The 25,257-nt window shown below is 42.7% G+C and overlaps 1 long non-coding RNA gene across 1 annotated transcript; it reads right to left on the bottom strand.

Moving 5' to 3' along the window:
- Positions 1-9,248: 9,248 nt before the first annotated feature.
- LOC116713915 (uncharacterized) lies at positions 9,249-25,257 on the bottom strand. Its single transcript, XR_004337947.1, has 3 exons — positions 24,925-25,257; positions 19,031-19,035; positions 9,249-9,261 (listed from the first exon to the last, which is right to left on the bottom strand). It is a non-coding gene; the product is annotated as an uncharacterized LOC116713915 (long non-coding RNA).

The raw sequence follows: 25,257 nt of genomic DNA, 5'->3' as shown, positions 1-25,257 counted from the left end.
CACTGCCCCCATTAGCATTAGCCTTTTCCCTCAAAGAAGCTTTTAGCTATTTTTCTTATTTATTAGCCACGCTTAGCACACTGAATGGAGTGATGCTCCACATGCTACTGACAGCATTTTGGCTAATGTTAGCAGTTTGGCTCATTTTAACTTGTACACTAATTTCTACATACTGAATGGCATAAGTCCATGTTACTCAACATGTTTGTCAATCTCCACATGCTATTGAGTACATTGTAGCTTACTTTAGCATTGATGCTAATTTGTAGCATCAGAACGCCCACGAAGTGTGCCAACCGACAGGCACACTTTGGCAGGCCCCGTTTAAATTTCTTCAGAAATTTTCTAGTTAGGACTACTAAAATTGTGTATGTTGGCTGAAAGGCAAGATGTAAAATAGCTTTAGAGACATTTCGTGATTTAAAAAAAACAAAATTTCGCAGTTAGCTTACAGTAAGTAAGTATTTATGAAGGGCTATATAACCGCAGGGAAGTTGTCACCCCGCCCTCCCCCCCACCTTATTCAAATTAAACAAAATTTGCAGCAAAAGGTTTGTGCGGCAAAAAGTTTCGTCTGTGCTGCAATCATTTTAAAGATATTAGTAAATGTTTTCTGGCACCTTTAGAGGTCATCAAAGGTCAACCAGTCCCTGACACAGTTACAAAATCAAACAAATTTGGTATTAGTTGGTGTTCGACTAGCATTTTAGCAGCACAAACACAGCACAATTCATTTAGATCAATTTTGTTAACGTGTTGGGGGAAGGGGCAAGTTGATTTCTCATTACCTCTGGAAACCTTTTCTTTAAAAAAAAAAAAAGCTTAAAAATGACAACGGCACAAACAAAAAATTTTGCAGCACAAAAGTAGCACGGTTGATTGATTGACACCATATTTCATCGGATTTTGTAAATGTGGGCTGACATTTGACGACCTCTGGCAACATTTATTAATACTTTTTTAAATGATAGCGCCACAAACGATTGCTGCACAAACGCAGCACAAATGTTTGACACTAATTTTGTTTTAATTTGAAGAAGGTAAGAGTGCGGGGGGGGGGGGGCAGGGGTCAACTCCACTCAGGTAGCGCACCCTTATTTGGCCATTTCTTTAAAAGGAAATCCAAGAAAAAGTCAAGGAGAGAAGAGTTTCTTTTAGTAAAACCTCTGGTTGCCTGACGGTCCCACACTCTCCTGCTCAAAAATGTATAGTAAATAATATCAAAACATCCAGCTTACGTACCATTCAGGAAGGAAACAGGGTCTGTCTCTCAGAGGTGGATGCGTTCTGGTGCAGTTATGGAAGAACTGAAGTGCTCCACTAGCCATGGGCAAGTTTAACACTTTGTCGCCATGACAGCCGAACATGAACTGTTGGACTGACTTCACTGACTTTGGAGCTGCTACAGCGTTTGCGCAAGGCATCAAAAAAATATAAGAGTTGATCCTTTCTCTCTCAAATGCTGTTTGTTTTCCACAGACACTACTGAAGTGTTACACTCTGGACAAGAAAGATATCGTTTTGGTTCATTATATACTTTTAGTACATGCAATACGGTGAATAAATCACTAAATTGCAAAATTAGATTCAACTCTGTGATTAAATTTTTTTTTTAGGATTTCTTGTCACAAAACGGACAGGCAAAAAAAAAAAGAGGTTAAGACAACCCTCATTATTGTGGTATTTCTTCTTGTGAATAAACACTTGTTCTGATTTTTATTTTTTTTTGCACGTCCGGTGAACGTGTGAATGACTTACAGGTCTACCACTGGGAGAGAGCAGCTGGATATTTGAGTGGAGGGGGGATTCCGTCCACAATTTTCGGCTCGGTCCCAGCAGAATTAATCCAAGCGTAATTAAAAACTCGTTAGCAGACGCAGGCCTGGTCTTGTGCGGGGGGAAAACAAATGCACTCTGGAAATTGGCAGCAAAATAAAAGGCCTAAAAAGAAGCAGAGACCTGAAAAATATTAATCAAACTTTTAAAATGAAAGGAAATGTGAAACTTCAGTAGCATTGTTTAGGCTACTCTTGTGACTCTTGTGTTTTCTACTATTATTAGACAATTAATGAGCACTGCTGACTGTTGCTTCCAAATAAAAACGTATTAAGTCTCACTCTGAAGCAGTTGCAGTCAACATATACTGAATTGCAGTGGCGTGCACAAACATTTTTGGGGGCCAGTGTTGAAGAGGGAAAAAGGGCACCTGCTGCGACACGTGGAACCACCGCCTACCTTAGTAATGTGCAAATTTTGTTTTTTACAACATCATGTATACAAACCTATTTTAAATCAATAGTCATGTGCTGAATTGAGCCACACACAATAAGTCATAAAACAAAAAAAAGAGATTTCAGAAGGGCACTTTTTCATCCAGAGAAAAAAAGACAGGTGCTATAGCACCTCCTAGTGTCTACCTGAAAACTGACAACAGAATGAAGGCTTAAAGAGGAACAGAGAACTCCATAGTGGTAACAAAAACTTTAAAAATGAAAAGACGTGAATCTTTTTCTGATTTCAGATTTGTGCAGCAAAAAATTCGCTTTTGTGCCGCTATCATTTTACAGATATTAAGAAATGTTTCCAGAGGTCATGAAAGGTCAAACAGCCCACCCACCTACCTTAAAATCAGACAAAATTGGTGTCAATCAACTCGGCTACATTTGTGCAGCAACATTTTTTGTTTGTGCTGCTTTAACTTTGAAATTATTCATGAAAGTTTAAAGGTTCTAAACGTCAACCAACCCTCCTGCTTTTACTAAACCAACATGGCCTTTAAACTTTCATTGATGTTTTCAAAACCAAAGCAGCACAAACAAAAATCTTTTGCTGCACAGACCAGCTCAAACGTAGTCGAGTTGACTGACAAGAATTTTGTCTGATTTGAAGAAAGTAGGTGGGCTGGTTGACCTTTCATGACCTCTAGAAACATTTTTTAATATTTGTAAAATGATAGCGGCACAAACGAAAATTTTTGCTGCACAAACGTTTGACACCAATTTACTCTGATTTGAAGAAGGGGGCAACTTCACTCAGGTTTTGCTGTCAACACATACTTTTACAATACACTGTAAAAACAGAACCAAAAATTCAGAAGAGCCATTTTGTTTGTCCAGAGGAAAAAATTTCAGGTGCTCTAGCGCCTCCTAGTTTCTGTCTGTGCACGTCCCTGGTGAATTATGGAGCCTGGAAAGTTAATTGCCTCAGTATCGTTGGATCCAACACCCGAATAAACTTGTAATGACAAAGTATAATGAGCTCTTTCACCTTGGCCCACAAATTACGTTTATTTAAAGCCACCAATCACTCTAAATCTATTATTTGCTCTGGCGGAGATGATCTGCTGCCATGAACGCTCACATATTTGTTTTGTCCTGTAATGGGATTAAGGAGATAATGCGATTGACTTTGAAAAGGCGGCGTCATAAACAGAAGAGCGTCATTTACCATCTGCAGACCAGAGCACTCGCCACAGTGGCAACTGGGAATCGGGACGAATGGTTGTTGGATGAGTTTACTGGTCTCAGATCGGATCGTTACACCAGGAGGCACACTCATCTCCAACTGGCTCACTCAGTTGCACTGATGTTCCCGAATTACTGTCATTATATACTTTTTTCCCCCCTTTTTTGATGATTCAATACATTTTATGCCCTGCCATTAATGAGTTTTTTTGTCCTGTGTGGTTTGTTTTCGAGTCTTTATTTTTTATGGTATGGCCCAATTTATGGAAAGCACTTTGTGCTGCAGGCACTTCATGCCTAATGATTCCCAAACAACTGCAGTCTAAGTGTGGGCTGCTTTCCACACAGGTCCATTCCACAGAAATGTTACTAATTCCACTATAGGGTTGTTATTCCAAATGAGAAATGCAATCAAAAACTTTTTTTTCAAGATTTCAAACTTGCCTCCCACAGAACTTTGTCTTTGGAGGGTTGTCATAAAAAAAAGGTGGGGTGGGGGAGGAAGATCTCCACACCTCCAACATTTGTGTGGCTCACTTTCACGTAGGCGTGTGGATTTCAAGTGTATACGTCTTCACCTGGGAGTCTGTGAGCAGTTGAGGTTCTACAGTGTCCTGAGCAGAGAAAAGCTGGTTCTGAAATCTACTGAGGGAAAGTTCTGACCTTTTGGGTCACAGCATCACAAAGCTCTGATGACCGCTGACAACACTGAAGGAGTCGCCTTTCAAAATCTCTCTGTTTCGTCTTTAAGTTTCTCGTGTTGATCTTGCTGTTACTTGGGGATTACTGTGTCTCATGACTGCCATCTTGTTTTCTTGGTTTGACCACCCACTGCGAAAACACAAAATCCTACCAAGTATTTTTGGTCTAGTTTCTAGATGAAACTAACTCACAAGTAATGCTTCTCAAGATGTAGGAGCCCCTTAATATTGATTTTAAAAAGAGTACTAGTCATAAGCAACCTAATCTGCCAACGGAACAAGATGTTGCAACTTTTAATATTCAAAATGTGAATGTGAATATTGTAAATAATCAAAATCATGGAATGCAAATGTAAAGTACTTTCACAAATATTGAGAATGAAAATGATACATGTTTTTTTTCTTTTTCTATGCTTTTTTTTGTTGTTTGTTTTTTTATAAGTTAAACCTTGAAATGTCTGTCATGTATTTCTATTCAACCCTGCGGAGTCAACATAATGCAGAACAGGGGTGTCCAAAGTGTGGCCCAGGGACAATTTGTGGCCCCTGAAAGGATTTTTTTCTGCCCCTGACTGAGTACAAGTCCAAGACTGGTAAAACTTTGGCTAACAAAATAATTGATGGCCCCCAAAAATTGGGAAATTAATCTTTCCTTTTAATTAGGCAACAGTCTGAAGACCTTTTTATGTTTTAGATCTTTAAAGGGGCAGTGTTATGTATTTTCCAGTCACATAGTGTAAACGTATAGTATAAATATGACTTAAAATAAATTTGACTTGCTAATTTAGCACCTAGAAATTGGGCCTCTGTCTCTTTAAGAAGCACCTGCTCTTTCTTAAACTCCACCCTCAGGAAGTTTTCACAACATGGCTCCTCTAATAACCCTTTAACAACGTTTTTACCAGCTTTTGACTGAGAAGCAGCTCGTATATTGAGCTCAGTTTCACCAGGTGTTTGCTAATTGTTGCTAGCTAGTCTGAAGGAGCCGAGTGGGGAGTCGCGGAGAAGGGCAGCTCTGTAAAGTGGAATCTTGGAAGCTTTGGAAATGTAGCGCAGATAAGGAGCTTTGCCCTCGAAGGATGAGCTAGGTAAACATAGGCGTTTTGCACAGCTGAATGGTTACCATGGAGACTGAGGGATCCCTCAAACGTTCCTGGGGGAAACAAAGTAACACTCCAGGTATGTTTTTGATGAGGAAATAACATTATAACTCTATGTAAAGCTCAAAAAAGTTTATTTTTTTTCCATAATGCTGGCACTTTCATAATACAAAGGTTTCCTAAAATCTGTGTTTATTTTTGAGCAGGTCAAACTAAAGAAAAAAATGTTTATTTTTCATTCTTATTTTAATTAATTTTGTGGCCCCCTCGGTAAATTCCCAGTTTTGGCCCCCAGGGCTAAAGGTCTGGACAACAGTAGAGTAGGACCTTCAGCTACAGGTCTTTATGGGTCTACCGGCTTTACTCATCTGGTCAGTCTGAATAGAGAACAACATTTGTGAACGGCTGATTTTGTCAATACGAATTCAGCTTGGACTTTGATTGGGCCAGTCTAAAACATCCATAAAATTCCCTTAGAGTTTGGCATTCAGACCCAAAACGAAAAGGGTACAAAACTCTCGAGACGTTTGGAGCAAACCGTGTCTCAAAGAACAGAGAGGCTGCTACGGCAGCCCCAAAAGTCCATCAACAACGTGCAGAAAGTGTTCACATGTTCTACCCAGGAGCTGCGCTGTCATCGGAGGATTCTAAACATACTGCGAGATCATCATTCATTAGAGCCTTGTAAATAACGCGCCACGCTCTGGGAGTAAAAACCAGTCTGCTCTTGCACAACCCAATTACAGCAAGATGATTTAGAGCACAGATTAAGGAGAACAAATAAACAGACCTGCACACTGTTCTAGATAACGCGCATGGATGTCACAGCACACAGGAAATGAGCCAGAGAAGCCCAAACTGCTGCTAAACGAATAGACGTCGCAGGACAAAGAACACCAACAAAAAAACAGACTCTGACACAACTTCAGATCGTGAAATATTGGTTGCAAAGTGCCCTACATAGGAGATAATGCTGATTCCCAAATTATTTTCCAGCTGTTTCCTCTTTTTTTTAAAAAAGAACTGAAGGGATTCCACAAAAGGTTTTGAGTCCAGATGTCGGTGACGTTCTGGCCCACATATCGGCGACGGAAACCTGGCCGATGGTCCGGGGGCCTCTCCGGAGAGGCATCCTCAGAGAGCGGAGAGGGCTATTTCCGGTGCGCCTATTTTTAAAGCAGCTGTCTCAAAAGAGAGGAGCAATGAAGTAAGATTTTTACCAGCAATAAGGTCAGGGATGTGGAAAAACATCCCAGCCAGTTTTTTTTTTTTAATAAGTGAATTTAATGTCATTGTCAAAATCAGAGGGATCAGCGAAACGTTTTACTGCTTGAGATTTTTTTTACTGGCTTTGTGACATCAAACAGGTGCTTTTTAACGCAGTGGCTCTAGAAGTAACCCACTTGTTTCATATTCATTTCTCATTTTTTTGAAATGGATGATGTGAAGATGTACAGAAACGCATCTTTTTAGTGAAACAGCATAGTCTCCCATGGGACATTTTTGACAATCCAATGTATAATCTTAATTTTACTTTGTTTTTTAGGAGTTTTTGTGTGTGTGTTTTGTTTAACAATCCTATGATTGACAAAATGATTGACACTCTAAATAATCTTTCAATTGTGCATTTTTACTTTTATTAAGTTGATCAAACGCTCAAGGAACTTCAAATTAGTAATCCACAACGTTTTGTTTCCAGGGGCGTAAATATGATGTGACACATTTCTTTTAGGAAACAAAAAAACCCAAAAACAAACATGGGTTAAAAAAAATCTCTAAAACAGCAGTGTTTTGGGGGTGAGGACATCACGTCTCCATGACAACCAACAGACTTCATCGCCATGCCGACTGGTTGTTTCAGAGGCATGTGAGGAAAAAGCATTTTCTTTCTTACAATCACAAACGTAAATATATGGAGTTTCTTGAATGTGTGTCACACAGAGCAATGGAACAACTTTCAGAGGTAAACCACACACAAACTACTAACCAGTTGAGAAGATTGCATGAAAATGAATCAACATGAATTTCGTCAGGTGTTTTTTCATTAGCGAGTAATGAAAAGTTATGGGTGTTGCAAACGATTGTGACGGAAAAATGTTTTGCCTAGGAACGCAAAATGTTACAATGAGAGACTGTCATTTTTTAAAACTTATTTTCTCCATATTCATACTTCAACAATAATGTCAGATTCTAAAGATATTCCCTAATATTTATTAAATAATTTAGCCTGTGCTTTTTTTTTCTGTATTGGGGATTGAAGCAAAGTCGTGCTAGGCTTCCTTACTGAGATACGTTTTCAGATTTCATTATAATCTGAAATAGGTAGTCTTGTTTTATGTTTACAATCAGATTAAATCAAATCCGTCTGTCCGGTTGGATTCGGCTCGTACGGATTTGCTCCACTGTGTTGGTTTGTGTCACGTGAAAGGAATCAGATCAGATTAGGTTTTGAAGTTGTGCCTTTGTTTGTGAGTAGAGGAAACGTACGCTAACTTTCAATTCTCTGTACCAAAAAAGAGATTAAGTCCTTTCAAATAAGGTAAAACTAGTAAAACGTAAAATGACCAATATCTAAGTTTGTTTCCCCCAATTTAACATCTTGCTGGAGAAAACTCATTCCCTTCCCTGTCCTCTGCGTCTAATCTTCGCGATAACTAGAAGAGATGCTAATTACAGATAGTAGTAGCCCAAATTATGTTTAATTATATAGTAAACTTTCCTCCTGCTCTCTCTCTGCTTGCCTTGGTGCTTTCTGGGGATTTTTCTCCTGTAAGTCGTTTGGAAATATCTAAAATCGTCTCCACTGATAAAGAGACTCAAATTGATTTGTTGGTCAGTTGGATTTTTCTACATGCTTCTGGAATACAAATATGTAATCTATGTAGGTTTTTTTGTTGTTGTTGTTGTCATCTTTAACACAGAATTTGTCTGTAAACTTGTGTTTGTTCATTTAGTGAAGGCTAATGAGGCTAATCAAGCACAAACAGCCGAGATGGAATAGCTTAGCTAGCAAAATCACTAGAATGCATTAGCATAACTTAGGGGAGACGCGGGAAGCGTGTAAACTCAGAGACGCCACTGTTAAAAATGGGTGTGAGAAACATACAAACAAACAATCAAGTATCAAGAAGGGAAGTCCTGGCAGCGATGACAGTGATGTTGCAGGAGAAAAATACAAACAGAGATGCCTCGTTGTTTTCCTGACCTCTTGTCATCGATCGGTGCTCTCTCCTGTATGTTTACCCTCTCGCCTCAGTCCCGCCCTCACGCGTTTACCGCACCATCGATTCCCTGCTCCGTCTCTGTGGGTTTCACCTGAATGTCATTACGCTCTTAAGTTGTTCTTTTTCCACTAGAAGTGAGATTTTAAATCATGCAATTCCAAGAAAATCTGAAATAACAATAGCCTGACTCCAACTAATGATGCAAGTTTTATTAATATTTTCTTGATGAATGCAAGCTAGGAGCGACATCGAGGTGGAACCACGACATTTTGTCCCAACCATTCATTTTATTATTTTCTCAGAATCTTCATTCTATATACAATACTTGTCAGATGAATAGGCAGCAGTGTCAAGATATCCAACAGTGCTGACTACATCGTTGTTGTTGTTTTTTTAACCTTTAAATGTTGGTGTTGGGTTTTGTAAAAACTTTCTGGTTCTGTTGGGTCGCTCTGGGTTTAGTTTTGTGCCATTCGGTGTTAATTTCATGTTTTAGTGAATTTTTCAGTAGCAACATCTGTTTGTTGTTCACATGTTTTCATTGCAGTTTTAGCTAAATACGCTACATTCGATATACAACCAAAAAACTACCTCACTCTGTACTGCAAAAACTGTTTATCGAAAAACTTGTTTTTTTTCTAAATTTATGCGTTTCCATTAAGCAAATATATTTTCTCAATTCAATTATATAGTCAATGGAAACATAGCTAATGTCAGTTATTGGGAGGAGAGGGAGAACATCTGATTCAAATATTTAGGTGTGCAGTACCACCTGGGGAGGCATCTAGAAGTTGCAGGACAGCTGCCACAAAGGGCTGCAGTTTGACTCTCCCAGTTCACCTTCTACTGTAAATTTATTTATTTTTAATTTCATCAAGGGTTTTATTCCCTTTACCTTCTCCGCCTTCCTGCATTAGGATCCAATGCCAGAGTTTTGTGTTTGTCATTATCATTGTGGGTTTGGGTTTTGGGTTCCTTCTGTTTGTATATTTTATTATTTCCTTGTTTCTTTATATTCAGCCTAGACCTCCCTTTGTTAATTCATTATTTTATTCAGTATCTTGGTTTATCTTTGGATTCCTAAGGTTAGTGTTTAGCCCTCTTCTCTTGGTTATTGTTTATTCCTCCTCAGCCTCTCTCATGTTCATCGGTCTCTTTCCCTCAGCCTGCCTGACTGGTCTCCCCTCACAGCTGCACCCTGTTATCAATCAGTCACCTGTCACTTGTCCAGTAATTAAGCTCCCCAGTATTTTAGCTCCTCATTCTCAGTCTCTCACTGCTGGATTCTTCCATTTTTTTTCCTGCTACTGTTTCCCTGAGCTTTGTGTTGCTTCCTAGTTCCCTGTCTGTGCTACCCTGTCAGTTCCTCGCCTGTATCCCTTTGTACCCGCCTGCAAGTTTTTGTATTTATTTTCATTGAAGTCTCTTAATTATATCTCTGCCTCCAACTCTTCCTGCTTCCTGGGTCTCACTGCAACACAGCACTATGACAGAATAGAAACTCCTTTAACGAAAAAAAAAAGTCTGCCTCTGTACTGGAAGCTATGGAGCTATGACAGAAGGAAAATATATATACATTTATTGTAAAAAGAAAATTTCCATGACCGTCAGCACAAACTACACCTAACTGTTCGATTGTTTTCCACACTACCTTTAGAGTCTTCGTCTTGAAGTAGTCGTTTTCTGAATGGCTTTCCACAGCGGAATTTCAGTCAGGTTGAGGACTGACGGACATTGAGTGGGCCATTTTCAGCCCTTCTGTTGTTGATTTGCTGCTGCGTTTTGGGATCATTGTCCTGTTGATGACCCAGTTTTGGCCACGCTTTAGGTGATTAACAGATCGCCTTGCAGCTGAACCCAAATTACTTTGGTATGCATGATTTGCTGGATGACTGCAGAGTGCCCAGGTCCTTTGGCTCCAAAACGACCTCCTCCACCACCATGCTCTACAGTTAGTATGAGGCATTTGTGTTCTGATATCAGATCACAACCACAATTGCAGAGGTAAACATATTTGGTTTTCTATGTTTTAAGTGCAATGCATCAAAACTGTTTGACAGTTGTATATCTGGACAGTTGAAATAACTTTTTCCCTCTAGTTTAAGCTCTTATTATTAGTAATCAAGATACTAAAACTCAAATAAATTGATATGGTCATCCTACGGAGTGAGGAAAACTTTGATGATAATGTTATCTTTGCAATACAATAACGTCACAGCAGTGGCGCAAAAGGTGGCTATGCAGTGTGTGCAACGCATAGGGGCGCTGCACTAGAGGGGGCGCAAAAACCACGTGGGGAATTTTTTTTCTAGTCAGCATTTTATGTACTTAACAGCTGTTTGTGTATGAAATGATCAATAACAGAGGAACAGCACTGATTAGGCGCCCCCCTCCCTGCCAGCCGCTCTCCCGTCCCATACAGGTAGCTTGGGCAGCGGCCCTTCGAGAACGCGCTGAGGCGCGTTACGTTTTTTTTTTTTTCTTTTAAATTTGAATTGTAGCAATGCGCTCGACAACAGGGAGCTAAAGATGGGGCGGCAGAAGAAAAACCTCCGGGGCACAAAACAGAAAACGGAAGAGGGGTAAGGATAAAGATGTTGGAGAGACGAAGAAAAGCTTTTCAAAGTGGTTGAAAGACAGAAGGTAAGTAATGTCAGTGTATCAATAAGAGAGTTGTAAATATTCAGGTTAGCTTAAGCTAGCCAAAAAATTACAGGTGGTTGTTTTTGTCTCCGCCCCGTATTGAACCAATACGGGACGCGATTTATTCCGTATTGCTATAAATGTCTGATAGACACACCTATCACACATCTCAATAATAAGTGTAATAATAATGACCAAAACAAAACACGGGAAATATTAAGGTTAGCTAAATTGTCGTTGCGGGACCTAAATAGTCACGGTTGCCTAGAGACTGTTGCTACGCAGCCGCAGTGAGCTGCTATCAACCCGCGTCTTTTTAAACTGTCCACCGATTCTACACCGTCCTTAGAAGCAAAACCTCTGGCAAAAATACAGACGATAGTGGGAAGACACAGGCTAAACAATCACTGTGAAGTTTAATAAGGGCATTCAAATAAATGTGTCGGCGATATTCAGTGGCCCACAGTGGGTTTGATATCAGACAGAATGGGTCAGGAGAGGAACCGCAGACCCGTCAGAACCTAAAGAACCAGACATCAGTCTCTTCATCCCTCAATCATTTTGTAGGAGCCATTTAACCTTTTCTGTGTTTATCGCCACCAGGGGGCGAATTTCATTTTGAGTTCTGTGTGTCTGATGGGGGATGGGTATTTAAGGTCAATGGTGATTCTGTTCAGGTGTTGTTAGTGGGAAGAGGCAACAGTTTTCCACTGTGTTTGGTTTAGGTTTTGAGGTCGAATTTACGTGTAGCTACATTGAAGTAGCAAACAATGGACATTGTTCTGTTCAATAAATGACCTTTTTATAAGTCAAACTAAAGATCGGCCTGATGAATCTCTACTGAACGCACGTAAGAACAACGCCTTCAAGCACAACAACCAGTAGCCTAAAATATAGGATTTTAGCCGCTACATTTAGGTGGAAAACTGCCTCGTTTGGAAGATCCATCGATTCTTCTGCATTGTGGAGGCACGAAGCCGCAAAGACGCCGCACTGACGCAGGCTATTGGAGCCGTCGGAACCGCAGAGGAGCGATCGGGACACCAGGCGTCGGAACCGACACCGCAGAGGAGTGATCAGGACACCAGGCGTCGGAACCGGAACCGCAGAGGAGCGATCGGGACACCAGGCGTCGGAACCGACACCGCAGAGGAGCGATCGGGACACCAGGCGTCGGAACCGACACCGCAGAGGAGCGATCGGGACACCAGGCGTCGGAACCGGAACCGCAGAGGAGCGATCGACATCGGACGCTGGGAACAGAGCTGCATGGATCGAGCTATTGGAGCCACTGAGATTCGTAGCAGCGGACCTCGGGACGCAGATTATCAGTGCCGGCCAACGCATCATTGGGATACGTGAGTCAGCGCTGATATCTATGAATGGCCATTATGGCAGAAGAGGAAAACGTTGATCTGGATCAGGAGGGTCATAATAACATCATGTGTGAAGAGGAAAGTCCAACACAAAGTCCTCAATGGGAGACTGAAAAAAGAAAAGTGAAATTAACAGCCAAAGCTTTGTTGGTGAAAATCAGTAACTTAGAAAGTGAAAGAAAAACAAAGTTAAATAAGCTCACAAAATTAAGACAAACTATTACAGTGTTGAAAAATGACAAAGGGTGTGTGAATGACATTAAGGTAGAATTTAAACGGTTTTTGGTTTTGTCTGAAGAAACACAAAGGGTACACCAGGGTTTGTTGGGATTATTGCCTGTGGATGAAGCACAAAAGCATGACATATGGTTTCAAGCTAAAATGTTGAATGTTCATGATTTTGTTGCTGATACTCATAAATGGTTGGCTGAGGCTCAAGATTGCTCAGTCAGTGTGCCTGATGATATTAAAGAAAATGAGAGTAAAAATAACGAAGCTGAACCAAAGGCTGCCAGTGGTGGCATGATCATGATGGAGGAGGAGCTGCAGATTGAACCTCATGACAGCATTTCAAATGTTTCCCTAAGGTCTTTTAGAAAAGCTGGGAGTCAAAGGGGTTCTTCTATAACAACCAGCAAATCTTCAATGCTTTCTGAACAAATAAAAGCAGAAGCAGAAAGGGCTGCACTCCTGGCATGTGCAGCTGCTTTAAAGGAGAAGCATGTGCTGGAGGAGCAGGAATACTTGTTAAAGAAAAGAAAAGAGCAACTTGAGATGGACACCAAAATAGCTGCTGCTAACGCCAAGCTAATGGTTCTAGAGGGCAGCACTAAAGGCAGCATTACATCTAAGCATTCTGATGGAATGGATTCATATGTTAGAAAGGGTGCTAGACCCAAGATCAAACCTACTTTACTACCTTCACAAGCTTCACAGTTGGTTACCAAACCTGTAAAGAAGCTTCAAGAAGATGCTGGACTGCTGAGGGATAAAGAGGTTGAGTTAGAGTTAAACACAACCTATGAAAAGCATATTCCACCTCAGGTGGATGACTCTGTTTTCAATACTTTGGTGTCACAAACGGCTCCCCCTGCTGTTCAAATTTCTAAAGCTTCTAGTATTTACTCCAATCCTAATGTTACCACTCAAAACAGTTTGCTTCCATCAAATCAAAGTCAACCTGCTGGAGACCTCTACAATGTGTTGAAACAACAGAATGACATAACAGCTCTTCTGGTTCAAATGCAAACAAGCCAGTTACTGCCATACAGAGAAATTCCCATTTATGACGGAAATCCTTTACAGTTCAACTCCTTTATGAAAGCCTTTGAACATTCTGTGGAAGCCAAGACCAGTTGTAAAGGAGACTGTTTGTACTACCTTGAACAGTACACCAGGGGGCAACCAAGAGACCTCATTCGTAGTTGCCTTCATATGACTGCAGAAAGAGGATATGCAGCGGCCAAGGAACTCCTCAAAGAACATTTTGGCAATGAGTTTAATATTACTGCAGCCTACATGGAAAAGGCCACTGGTTGGCCCAACATTAAAGGTGAAGATGCTAAAGCATTAAAAGCATTTGGACTGTTCCTTCGTGAATGCTGCAATGCAATGAAGGAACTGCAGTATTTGGATGAGTTAAGCATGCCAGCTAACATGAAAATCTTGGTTCAAAAGTTTCCTTTTAAACTAAGAGAAAAATGGAGAACAAAGGCAAATGAGATTTTTGAGAGAACTAGTCAAAGAGCATGTTTCAGAGATATTGTTGCTTTTATTGAACACCAGATTAGGATAATCTCTGATCCGATTTTTGGAGATATACAGGACTTACAACCTGCTAGGGGAATCATAAGACCTAGCAAACCTCAAATAAAGTCGCAGTTTAAAAGAAACAGCTTTGTCACCCATGTTTCTGTTAAAGATGACTGTAGCATGCCGTCTCTCAAAAATGAAGTAACCGTTGTTGACAAATCGAATTATTCATCCTGTCTGTATTGTACACAGGATGGCCATGTATTGGAACAATGTCGACAATTAGGAAAGAGGTCACACAGGGAAAAACTAGACTTTATAAAAGACAAAGGTTTATGTTTTGGTTGCTTGGATACAGGACATTTAAGCAGGAACTGTGATAAGCGCATCGCTTGCAAACACTGTAACCAAAAGCATCCCAGCATTTTGCACATTGGACAGAAGGAAAAACCCCATCAGAAAGAGTTGGATCAGGCAGAAAAGGGCTGTAAAACTTCCTCTACTTGTGGTCATACTGGGGCTGGCCACCATAAAGGCATTCTTCCCATCCTGCCTGTGAAAGTGAAAAGTTCAAAGGGAACTAAGATCATTAAAACATACGCCTTTCTGGATCCAGGGAGCACTGATACGTTCTGCTCGGAAAGACTTCTTAATGAACTCAACATTCAAGGTCGAAAGGCTCAGATTCATCTCCGTACAATGGGTCATAGTAAAACAATGACAACATCTATCATTAAAGGGCTGGAGATTTCAGAAATAAATGAAAGCCATTTCTATCAGCTTCCCATTGTGTTTACACAAAAAGAAATGCCAGTTTCCACCGATAATATCATCAGTAAGGAGGAGCTGTCAAAATGGTCATACTTAAGGGACATTAATTTTCCTCGTATACATGCCGGTGTAGACCTATTAGTGGGCACAAATGCATCTAAACTAATGGAACCTTGGGAGGTGGTTAATAGTAGGGGTGAAGGGCCCTATGCAATCAGAAGCCTCCTAGGATGGGTTATAAATGCTTCAGCAGAAGGTTACAAGGATCTTGAAAATGGCTACCCTTCAGTTCATGTCAACAGAACTACAGTTGATAAAATTGAAGAGCTTCTGACGAGCCAATACAACTATGACTTTACTGAGAAATCCTTTACAGAACAAGAGGAAATGTCAAGAGAGGAACAAAAATTCCTAGACATAATGGATCGCTCTGCGCAGCTAGAGAATGGACATTACAAACTGAAGCTGCCTTTCAAAAGGGAAGAACTCTTTATGCCAAACAACATTTCTGTTGCTCTGCAGCGTATACTTGGTTTGAAAGGGAAATTCAAAAAGAATAGAAATTTTCATAAAGAGTACACAAACTTCATGACTAATGCCATTAATAGTGGACATGCAGAAAGGGTTCCACAGCATCAGCTGACTACAGCGAAAGGCAAGGTGTGGTATATACCACATCATGGTGTATACCATCCACAAAACCATAAGCTACGTGTGTTGTTTGATTGTGGAGCAGAGTATAAAGGGGTCTCGCTTAACAGTCAGCTTTTACAGGGCCCTAACCTAACTAGCTCATTGGTGGGGGTTTTAGTGAAGTTTCGGCAGGAATATGTGGCATTAATGGCACCAATTTCATAGGAGCAGAAAGAGAGCTACGAGAAGCTCTAGCCTCTCTAAATAATGGAAGAATTGAGAAGGCCATGGCACACAAAGGGATTAAATGGAGTTTTAACCCACCATCTGGATCACATTGTGGCGGGGTTTGGGAGCGCCTCATTCGAATGATCAGAAAGGTTTTGCACTCAGTGCTTCGTCAACAAATGTTGGACGATGAAGGATTCCACACTGTGCTTTGTGAAGCAGAGGCAATACTTAATGATCGTCCCATCACAAAGTTATCAGAGGACCCCAATGACCTTGAGGCTTTAACACCCAACCACTTGCTGCTCCTGAAGGGAAAACCAGCTTTTCCGCCAGGACTCTTTGACAAAAAAGATCTTTACGCTAAAAGAAGGTGGAAACAAATCCAATACATTTCAGACCTCTTTTGGAAACGTTGGATCCGAGAATATCTACCGTTATTACAAGAACGACAAAAATGGATAAAGAAAAAAAGGTGCTTCATCCCTGGAGATGTTGTAGTAGTTATGGACTCCACAACACCTCGAGGGTCTTGGATATTAGGGAAAGTTATTAAAACTTTTCCAGATAAAAAGGGTTTGGTGCGAGTGGTTCATCTTCAAACAAAAACGAACATTATTGAAAGACCTGTAACAAAAATTTGTCTGTTATGTGAAGCTACAAACTGTTAAACTGGTAGAATAATGAATGTGTAAACCTGATTTGCCTCTTATGTACATTTAGACATATCTTTATTTGTGGCTCCTTTAATTTAAGATTAGTAATTGCTATGTCTTCTGCCACACGCAATTAGGGGCTGGCGTGTAGGAGCCATTTAACCTTTTCTGTGTTTATCGCCACCAGGGGGCGAATTTCATTTTGAGTTCTGTGTGTCTGATGGGGGATGGGTATTTAAGGTCAATGGTGATTCTGTTCAGGTGTTGTTAGTGGGAAGAGGCAACAGTTTTCCACTGTGTTTGGTTTAGGTTTTGAGGTCGAATTTACGTGTAGCTACATTGAAGTAGCAAACAATGGACATTGTTCTGTTCAATAAATGACCTTTTTATAAGTCAAACTAAAGATCGGCCTGATGAATCTCTACTGAACGCACGTAAGAACAACGCCTTCAAGCACAACAACCAGTAGCCTAAAATATAGGATTTTAGCCGCTACACATTTCCTGAGACCGAAAAATAATATAGATGGCAATTTAAAGAACAAATCATATTAATAGTAAATAAATAAATATTGTGAAGAGAACATTAAAAACGTTTGTTAGGATTGTGTAGGAAAAATGTTTATCTTTTATAAATACAGTGTTTTGTGGTCAATATTATCTCACCATTTTATTAATGTGGGTTGCCAGTTTGGATAAGGCTTCCTATCAAGCTATAAGAATGATAGAAAACATGCTAACAAAAAGCCTCAGACCTGCAGCCCACAGGCTAACAGAAGCGGCTCTTTGGCTCAAATATATTAAATGATGAAATATTGCAGTTTTTTGTTTCATTCTTTTTCAGTTCCCCTGTAGGCAGCAATTTATCACATATATGTTCATTTATTATTATTGATACTTTAATTAAAAGTGAGTTGTACAAGTTTATGTCGTGGGGGCGGGGGGCGCCGAAGACATGTTCGCGTACGCCTCAGAAAGTGTGCAGTTGCGCCCCTGCGTCACAGATTCCTTATTTCTTTAAGTCTCTGTTTCGGTCTCATGTGTTCAGAGGACGTTGCTCCATCTGTCTTGTGCTTCTTCTGCAACTTCATTCTTTTAAGGGAGAAATTACGTTCTCTTTACAATTCTCCCAAACAAGCTATATTTATTCAGTTTTTAGCCAACAGTCCTGTCATGAATATTCAACGTGCTAGCATTTTCTGTAAAATGGACACAATGATGTCAAGAATAGGGTACAATTACTGAGTAAAACCTATAGTTTCTGACATTTCTTTTGCTACTTCTCCCTGGTCTTACCTTTCAGTATATCTGCTGGAACAGCGGGGAGGCTATCTTAACTCCGACTTGTGAAAAATCATTCTCACTGTAGAATGAAAATTAGAAATGGGCCTTTTCCAGATCGAAGGACAGAAACAGTTGCTTCTCCAAGGTGTTGCTGTTGTTTCCTGATGTTTTTCTTCTCTCCTTAGCAATTTGTAAGCCCACATTATGGTGTGCTAAAGAGTCCCATATCCCCAGATAAAGACAACTCTGCTTCTAACAACTAAAAGCGACATCCTGGAGTTTGGAGAAACTTGCAGTACCTGAATGCTAGGGCTGGAAAATATGGCTGAAAAACGTAAAACAAACAAAAAAGTGTAAATATCCGTTCTGTTTAAAAGTTGAATAGAGGTTGTTACCCATTAATGTACAGTGGGGGGGTGCTGCGGCTTAGTTCGTGACGAGATGTGTCTTCATTAAAACCGGTCTTGTGCGAAATTCTGTTACCCTGTGAAAATCTGTGCCCCCTGCGTCGGGAGAGCACATTGAGGCCAGAGAGGCGGATCTGACCATTTTCACGGCTCCTCTGATCAATTTCTCTGTAAAACAACTCATATAATCATGTCAAGGTTGCGACATTCAGTTTAATCGGCAGCTGTTGTTTTAAAAAGAAGCTATAACAAAATTGTAAAATAAATAAACGAGGTCTTCTTACGCCATTTTGTGTTGTTATTTTAAATGCCAAGAGAATCGCTCTTTTTCCAACTTTGGTCACTTAAGTCTGACAAATAAAAGTCAGTCACCAAACACAGTTTTCCAACACGTAGTGTGTATTTATAATTTTTCATTGCTGATATAAGAGGATGGAAGCTGGCTGATAGCAGGGCACAAAAATTAAGACTGCCTGAAAAGATGAGAGCGTAGACTTTCTGATAAATCCCGTTCTAATGTAAAATATGACAGATTACTGGATTAAGGAAATTTCTACTATACTACATGCTATCACACATAACATTTTTTGAGAATTTGGAAACAGTTGCTTTTTATTTCCCAAAGTTATCGGGGGAGGAGAGGAGAGAATGGATATTTCAGCTGCCTGAAATTATTTGCCAAAGTTAAAGGAGGGGAACCAAATATTTTAGCCACCTGATATAATCTGTTCCCACTCTATAACATGGGAATAAATTAATTTACCAGCAACTCTTTAACTGTGCTTTGGAAACATTTGCTCTTCATTTCACAAATGTAAGGGGCTTTGGAATTTAAACTATCTTTCCATAACTACCTTGTATTAAAGTCCTGTAAGGATAAATATCAAACATATTTTTCAAAATGTAATTTATTAACCATTATACAACGTACATACACCAGCAAATTCAGGAACCTAAGGCAAACACGCGAAGCACTGATAAGTTTTTTCAATTGGGCTTCCCACACACTCCTGATGGAACCACCTCAGACACATGTCACACTGGATCTAGGAAAGAAACCAAAAAAATATGGCTTTTTTAAAAAAGAAAAATATGTCTTTACATTCACAATACACAATCAATCATTTTAGATTCCCTTATTTTCCAACTGCTGGAGGATCCGAGGCCATGGTCTTGAGCCGGAAAAGGGTAGAGTGCCTTCTCCGGGTCAGGGGGGGTGTCCTGCCCCAAGTGGAGGAGTTCAAGTATCTCGGGATCTTGTTCACAAATGGGGGAAGAAGGGAGCGGGAGGTCGACAGGCGGATTGGCGCAGCGTCTGCCGTGAAGCGGGCGCTGTACCGGTCCGTCGTGGTGAAGAGAGAGCTGAGCCAAAAAGCAAAGCTCTCGATTTACCGGTCGATCTACGTTCCCACCCTCATCTATGGTCATGAGCTTTGGGTCATGACCGAAAGAACGAGATCGCGGATACAAGCGGCCGAAATGGGTTTTCTCCGTAGGGTGGCTGGGCTCTCCTTTAGAGATAGGGTGAGAAGCTCAGTCATCCGGGAGGGACTCAGAGTAGAGCCGCTGCTCCTTCACATCGAGAGGAGCCAGTTGAGGTGGCTTGGGCATCTGGTCAGGATGCCTCCTGGACGCCTCCCTGGTGAGGTGTTCCGGGCACGTCCCACCGGGAGGAGGCCCTGGGGAAGACCCAGGACACGCTGGAGGGACTATGTCTCTCGGCTGGCCTGGGAACGCCTCGGGATTCCCCCGGAAGAGCTGGAAGAAGTGGCTGGGGAGAGGGAAGTCTGGGCCTCCCTTCTGAAGCTGCTACCCCCGCAACCCGACCCCGGATAAGCGGAAGAAGATGGATGGATGGATGGATGGATGGATGGATGGAGGATCACAAGGGGAAATAACCAAAATACAAACACAAAGGAGTAAGTAGACTAAAGGAACCTAATTAGAACAAACAAAAAAATAACTAGAAACAAGAAATAAACTTAATTAGAATCACCAATGAAGAACAGATGTGGAAAACAAGGCAGAATTAAATGGAAACAACTAAGGAACACCAAAAGAATCTGAAACCTAGGAGGATGCCGGCGGCAGAGTAGAAACCTTGGGGGACGCTGACAGCGGAGCAAGTACCTTGGTGGAGGCAGAGCAGGAACCTGGAGACCAACGGGACTCGCTATGGAGCCCTGAAGGCAGGCCAGGAGACTGACAGGACTCACCACGAAGCCCTGGAGATTGGACAGGAGACCAACAGGACTCGGTAGGAAGCCCTGGAGGTCGGGAAGGAGACCGACAGGACTCGATATTAAGCCCTGGAGGCAGGCCGCAAGAACGACAGGACTCGCTATGAAGCCCTGGAGGTTAGCCGGGAGACCGACGGGCCTCGCTATGAAGCCCTGGAGGCAGTCCAAGAGACCGACGGGACTCGCTAGGAAGCCCTGGAGGCAGTCCAGGAGACCAACGGGACTCGCATTGAAGCCCTGTAGATCAGCCAGGAGACCAATGAGCTTCGCTATGAAGCCCTGGAGGTCAGCCAGGAGACCAACGGGCCCCCTATGAAGCCCTGGAGGCAGTCCAAGAGACCGACGGGACTCGCTAGGAAGCCCTGGAGGCAGTCCAGGAGACCAACGGGACTCGCATTGAAGCCCTGTAGATCAGCCAGGAGACCAACGAGCTTCGCTATGAAGCCCTGGAGGTCAGCCAGGAGACCAACGGGCCTTGCTATGAAGCCCTGCCTCTCCTGCCAACAAATTTCAAGCGTTAAGCTCAGGGGAGCTTGACTGCGGTGCCAAGCTGTTGAGGACAACAGGACTGCCAACCGCAGTCCTGTTGTCCTCAAGCTTTTCTGCCGCCGATAATCAAGCATGAAGCTTGGAGCCCTCATGACACTTCTTTATTTAGAAGAACCATCTTTCAAGCCAGTGCCTGAGAGGAGCCAGTTGAGGTGGCTACATATTCAGAAGTGTATTGATCATACGTCTGAATACAGACGGCTGCCTCGGTGGCTTGTCTGAAACCACAAAGTCAGTCCAACTGGCTGACTTTGTGGGTTTCCTCTTCAGATGGCTGCTGGTTCTGCTGTTCCACTCTGTCCCTCAGCCTTTTGTTCAGCTGGTCCACTTCAGGATGCATGTTGGTGTTTTCCTCCTCAAAGGCGGTGTTTATATGCTCCAGGGCAGTGCTTTTCAGCTTCAGGGCGATGGTTTCCTGCTCTAGGGCAATGTTTTTCTGCTCCAGGGCTCTTTTTTCCTCCTCCAAGGCAGCGTATTTTTGCCCCAGGGTGGTGTTTTCCTTTGTCAGGGTATTTATTTCCTCCTCTAAGTCTGTGCTCGTCTGCTCCAGTTCGGTGGATTTCACCTCCAGAGCAGTGACTGACAGCATCAGGGATTTTTTTTCATGCTCCAGGGTTCTTCTTCTCAGATTCAAGTCGGTGTTGTGCTGCTGCAGGTCGTTGTTCTCTTGCTCAAAATTGATGTTTTCCCGTTCCAAGTTATGGTTTCTCTGGTCCAGGGCGCGATTTATCACCTCCAAAAAGGGGATTCTCTGCTGCAGAGTGATGTTTTCCTGTTCTAAGGTGTTACATTCCTGCTCCAGGGCGGTGTTTTTCTCCTCCCCTGGCAGTGTTTTTCTGCTCCAAGGCAGTCTTTTCTTTCTCCAGTATGTTACTTTTCTGCTCCAGGGTGGTGTCCAGGAGACTGGCGGTACTCAGTCTCCTGTGTAATGTGGTGTATTTCTGCTTCAATGTGGTGTATTTGTGCTTCAATGTGGTGTTTTTCTGCTTCATTGTAGTGTTTTTCTGCTCCAAGGAGGTGATTTTCTGGTCCAGGGTGGTGATTTTCTGACCCAAAGCAGTGTTTATCTGCTTCAATGTGGCGTTATCCTCCTTTCAAGTTTTATTTACATTAAACAGTTTTTAAAATTCCTTGTCTTTCTCCTGAAGCAGCTTGTCTATTTCAAATGCAGCTTTTTCTATGTTTATAGCTTGAATCTTCAGGTCCTCATTTGCTTTAATCAGCGACTGTCTCTCAATTGACATCATGTTGACTTCTTTCAAGATACCACAAAGCTTCTGTGTCTCTCTAGCTAGTTGTATTTTGTCATTCCCAGAATGAGAAGACCTCGTCTTCTTCCAGCGTGATTCTGTCTAGCGTTTCGTTCTGTCCACCTGTTTACCAGTTGCTACCGGCGTTGAGCCCTGGCCTCTGCTCAGTCGTGCTGCCTGGGTTTATGTGGACTATTTTGGACTTATCTTCTTCATTAAACTGTCATCATTCATCTTACCTGGGTCTCAAGCGTTTGCCTCACCTCCTCACCACACCACTTCATGACAGAAGGACCCGACCAGACCGATCGGTGAGGTAGCTGCTATCCAGGACCAGAATGTTCCCACAAAAGAGACAGAGCGGACCGAGGCAGAGATCCAGCGGAGAGGAGAGGGCACTGGCGGAAGCTCTCGCCGACCTGCAGCGGGAGCTTTTCCAGGGGATGAGACGGGTATTAGCACCCCCCGGATTCGGTCCCCCCCGTTACCTCCGCCCGGGGAGACAGCGACCTGAGCCGCCGGTGGACCCGGCCCTTCGTCGCCTTCCGGGAACACCACCTCCGCCGCCGGCTCCAAGGGTCCGCTCCGGACCACATCTGCTGCCAGCTCCAAGGGTCCGCTCCGGACCACCTCTGCTGCTGGCTCCAAGGGTCCGCTCCGGACCTCCTTTGCTGCCGGCTCCAAGGGTCTGCTCCGGACCATCTACGCTGCCGGCTCCAAGGCGCCTCTCCGAACCTCCTCTGCTGCCGGCCCCCAGGGTCCTCTCCGGACTTCCTCCGCTGCCAGCTCCAAGGGTCCGCTCCGGACCGCCTCCGCTCCCGGCCCCGGTTAGTGGGTTATCGGCCCCATCAGAGTTTCCGAGTCAGGCTCCAAGTCAGTCTCCAGAGTTTCCGAGTCAGTCTCCAGAGTTTCCGCCCCTTAGTGCTCCTCCCAAGACCCCGCCTCTTAGTGCTCCTCCCGAGACTCCTCGTCGCCGCCTCTGGGTGGCCCCTAAAGCTCCTTGCCGTCGCCCTCAGCGCCGCGGACGGCTGCTGGACCTCCTCCGTGGTTCCCGCCTTCAGCGCTGCGGACGTCCGCCGGACATTCCCCACGGGTTCCACCTCCTTTGTCTCCGCCCACCCTGTGGGTAGTTTTTTATTGTTTTTGGACTCTGCTCCCCGCCCAGCGCCCCTCCGCCCACCCTTGTTGTGTTTTTTTTTTCAGACTTGTTTTGGGCGTCTGGTAGCCGCCCTTGAGGGGGGGGGTACTGTTGCGATCTGTGTTTTTCTGTGTTTATTTCTGAGTTTTCTGTGTCCTTGAGTCTCTTTGTTGTCCTGTCTCCCCTCAAGTACTCCCAGGTGTGTCTCGTTCCCTGTTTATCTCCTGTGTATTTAGTCTCACCTGTGTCTCTGTGTCTTTGTCGGGTCCTCGTCTTGTTCCAGCGTGATTCTGTCTAGCGTTTAGTTCTGTCCACCTGTTTACCAGTTGCTACTGGCGTTGAGCCCTGGCCTCTGCTCAGTCATGCTGCCTGGGTTTATGTGGACTATTTTGGACATGTCTTCTTCATTAAACTGTCATCATTCATCTTACCTGGGTCCGTTTTTGATCAGATGCTGTATAATTTCGGTTATATTCACTCCACAACAAATTAGCTTGTGAGGGTAAGCGTCTCATAAGAATAAAAAAAGTAAACTCTGATTATTCTGTGTGGCTGATTTCCTGTTTGTGTGCTCACACGCTTTTGGTCCGTCGAGTTTAAATCACAACACAACCCACATTAATAAAATGGTGAAATAATATTGACCACAAAACACTGTATTTATAAAAGATATCAACATTTTTCCTACACAATCCTAACAAACGTTTTTAATGTTCTCTTCACAATATTTATTTATTTACTATTAATCTATTTGTATTACTATTAATATGATTTGTTCTTCAAATTGCCATCTATATTACTTTTCGGTCTCAGGAAATGATTGAGGGATGAAGAGACTGATGTCTGGTTCTTTAGGTTCGGACGGGTCTGCGGTTCCTCTCCTGACCCATTCTGTCTGACATCAAACCCACTGTGGGCCACTGAATGTCACCGACACATTTATTTTAATGCCCCTATTAAACTTCACTGTGATTGTTTAGCCTGTGTCTTCCCACTACCATCTGTATTTTTGCCAGAGGTTTTGCTTCTAAGGACGGTGTAAAATCGGTGGACAGTTTAAAAAGAGGCGGGTTGATAGCAGCTCACTGCGGCTGCGTAGTGTCTGGCTCTAGGTAACCATGACAACAGCGTCAGTTCGTGGGGTCCTATTTACAATGACAATTTAGCGGACCCTAATATTTCCCGTGTTTTGTTTTGGTCATTATTATTACACTTATTATTGAAATGTGTGTGATTGGTGTGTCTGTCAGACATTATAGCAATACGGAATAAATCGCGTCCTGTATTGGACAACAACAACCGCCTGTCATTTTTGGCTAGCTTAAGCTAACCTGAATATTTACAACTCTCTTGTTGATACACTGACATTACTTACCTTCTGTCTTTCAACCACTTTGAAAAGCTTTTCTTCGTCTCTCCAACACCTTTATCCTTCCCCCTCTTCCATTTTCTGCCTCGGAGGTTTTTCTGCGCCCCATCTTTAGCTCCCTGTTGTCGAGGCATTACTACAAATTTAAAAGAACAAAAACGCGCCTTAGTGCGTTGTCGAAGGGCCGCTGCCCAAGCTACCTGTATGGGAGGGGAGATCGGCTGGCAGGGAGGGGGGCGCCTAATCAGTGCTGTTCCTCTGTTATTGATCATTTCATACACAAACAGCTGTTAAGTACATAAAATGCTGACTAGAAAAAAAATTCCCCACGTGGTTTTTGCGCCCCCTCTAGTGCAGCGCCCCTATGCGTTGCATACACTGCATAGCCACCTTTTGCGCCACTGAGTGGAGCCGTGAAAATGGTCAGATCCGCCTCTCTGGCTGTAATGCGCGCTCCCGACGCAGGGGGAACT

This window comes from Xiphophorus hellerii, chromosome 23, assembly GCF_003331165.1.
Source record: "Xiphophorus hellerii strain 12219 chromosome 23, Xiphophorus_hellerii-4.1, whole genome shotgun sequence".
NCBI lineage: Eukaryota > Metazoa > Chordata > Actinopteri > Cyprinodontiformes > Poeciliidae > Xiphophorus > Xiphophorus hellerii.
Note: the sequence above shows the minus strand (reverse complement) of the source record. Positions and strands in the feature narration are given on the sequence as shown.